This window comes from Styela clava, unplaced genomic scaffold (genome assembly GCF_964204865.1).
Source record: "Styela clava unplaced genomic scaffold, kaStyClav1.hap1.2 HAP1_SCAFFOLD_96, whole genome shotgun sequence".
NCBI classification, from domain to species: domain Eukaryota; kingdom Metazoa; phylum Chordata; class Ascidiacea; order Stolidobranchia; family Styelidae; genus Styela; species Styela clava.
The window spans coordinates 15,001-17,500 of record NW_027556760.1 but is presented as its reverse complement, the minus strand read 5'-3'; the positions used below and the strand labels follow the sequence as shown (position 1 = coordinate 17,500).

Below are 2,500 nucleotides of genomic sequence, written 5' to 3'. Positions count from 1 at the left end.
TCTTTGAGACAAGCATATCACTACTGGCAGGATCAACCAGATAGCTGCGACAGCTGCGCTCGGCCCTTGCTGGGCCGCCCGGCGCGTGCTCGTCGCATTCGTTTAAGACCGAGGCGATCGCCTGCGGCCGTACTCAGCTTCGACAGTCGCTGGCCGCGACGTCCACGCTCTCGCCGGCAGTGCCAGGCGGAGCGATTTGCGTTTTTTCTTTGCTCGCCCTCTCTCGGGCTCGATCCATTCAGTTTCGCACGAACAAGAGCTCTGCCGGCCGCCTGCAGCGGTGCCTAAAACCCGGGCATAACAATGCGACCGTTCTGCTAGGCCGACAAGCGCTCAAGCCAGACGCTCGATCGAACGCCCCCTACATATTAGTCGAGACAACGGCTCGCTCATTAGCATCGCGTTTGTACTTTAACTTTTTTTGGCTCGGCTTCTTTCGACGCCGATGCCGGCGACGCAGCACTCTCTCGCCCGCCAGCCACCGAGAAAAGGGTGCGCTCCGACCGGCCCCGCACCGCTCTTTCTTGGCTCATTCGAAATTACTGTCTTTCGCTCTGACATGCCTTACCTAGGGTTAGGTTAGTATGCTTGCACGTTTGTACTTTAACTTTTTTCGGCTCGGCTTCTTTCGACGCCGATGCCGGCGACGCAGCACTCTCTCGCCCGCCAGCCACCGAGAAAAGGGTGCGCTCCGACCGGCCCCGCACCGCTCTTTCTTGGCTCATTCGAAATTACTGTCTTTCGCTCTGACATGCCTTACCTAGGGTTAGGTTAGTATGCTTGCACGTTTGTACTTTAACTTTTTCCGGCTCGGCTTCTTTCGACGCCGATGCCGGCGACGCAGCACTCTCTCGCCCGCCAGCCACCGAGAAAAGGGTGCGCTCCGACCGGCCCCGCACCGCTCTTTCTTGGCTCATTCGAAATTACTGTCTTTCGCTCTAACATACCTTACCTAGGGTTAGGTTAGTATGCTTGCACGTTTGTACTTTAACTTTTTTCGGCTCGGCTTCTTTCGACGCCGATGCCGGCGACGCAGCACTCTCTCGCCCGCCAGCCACCGAGAAAAGGGTGCGCTCCGACCGGCCCCGCACCGCTCTTTCTTGGCTCATTCGAAATTACTGTCTTTCGCTCTGACATGCCTTACCTAGGGTTAGGTTAGTATGCTTGCACGTTTGTACTTTAACTTTTTTCGGCTCGGCTTCTTTCGACGCCGATGCCGGCGACGCAGCACTCTCTCGCCCGCCAGCCACCGAGAAAAGGGTGCGCTCCGACCGGCCCCGCACCGCTCTTTCTTGGCTCATTCGAAATTACTGTCTTTCGCTCTGACATGCCTTACCTAGGGTTAGGTTAGTATGCTTGCACGTTTGTACTTTAACTTTTTTCGGCTCGGCTTCTTTCGACGCCGATGCCGGCGACGCAGCACTCTCTCGCCCGCCAGCCACCGAGAAAAGGGTGCGCTCCGACCGGCCCCGCACCGCTCTTTCTTGGCTCATTCGAAATTACTGTCTTTCGCTCTGACATGCCTTACCTAGGGTTAGGTTAGTATGCTTGCACGTTTGTACTTTAACTTTTTTCGGCTCGGCTTCTTTCGACGCCGATGCCGGCGACGCAGCACTCTCTCGCCCGCCAGCCACCGAGAAAAGGGTGCGCTCCGACCGGCCCCGCACCGCTCTTTCTTGGCTCATTCGAAATTACTGTCTTTCGCTCTGACATGCCTTACCTAGGGTTAGGTTAGTATGCTTGCACGTTTGTACTTTAACTTTTTTCGGCTCGGCTTCTTTCGACGCCGATGCCGGCGACGCAGCACTCTCTCGCCCGCCAGCCACCGAGAAAAGGGTGCGCTCCGACCGGCCCCGCACCGCTCTTTCTTGGCTCATTCGAAATTACTGTCTTTCGCTCTGACATGCCTTACCTAGGGTTAGGTTAGTATGCTTGCACGTTTGTACTTTAACTTTTTTCGGCTCGGCTTCTTTCGACGCCGATGCCGGCGACGCAGCACTCTCTCGCCCGCCAGCCACCGAGAAAAGGGTGCGCTCCGACCGGCCCCGCACCGCTCTTTCTTGGCTCATTCGAAATTACTGTCTTTCGCTCTGACATGCCTTACCTAGGGTTAGGTTAGTATGCTTGCACGTTTGTACTTTAACTTTTTCCGGCTCGGCTTCTTTCGACGCCGATGCCGGCGACGCAGCACTCTCTCGCCCGCCAGCCACCGAGAAAAGGGTGCGCTCCGACCGGCCCCGCACCGCTCTTTCTTGGCTCATTCGAAATTACTGTCTTTCGCTCTGACATGCCTTACCTAGGGTTAGGTTAGTATGCTTGCACGTTTGTACTTTAACTTTTTCCGGCTCGGCTTCTTTCGACGCCGATGCCGGCGACGCAGCACTCTCTCGCCCGCCAGCCACCGAGAAAAGGGTGCGCTCCGACCGGCCCCGCACCGCTCTTTCTTGGCTCATTCGAAATTACTGTCTTTCGCTCTGACATGCCTTACCTAGGGTTAGGT

At 56.6% G+C, this 2,500-nt stretch overlaps 1 non-coding gene across 1 annotated transcript in view; it reads right to left on the bottom strand.

Annotated features, from left to right (window-relative positions):
• LOC144419761 (small subunit ribosomal RNA) overlaps positions 1-43 on the bottom strand; it is a 1,810-nt gene extending 1,767 nt beyond the window's left edge. The window contains exon 1 of the ribosomal RNA XR_013474248.1: positions 1-43. This exon is cut by the window's left edge and continues 1,767 nt beyond it. This is a non-coding gene — a ribosomal RNA (small subunit ribosomal RNA).
• Between the last annotated feature and the right edge of the window lie 2,457 nt (positions 44-2,500).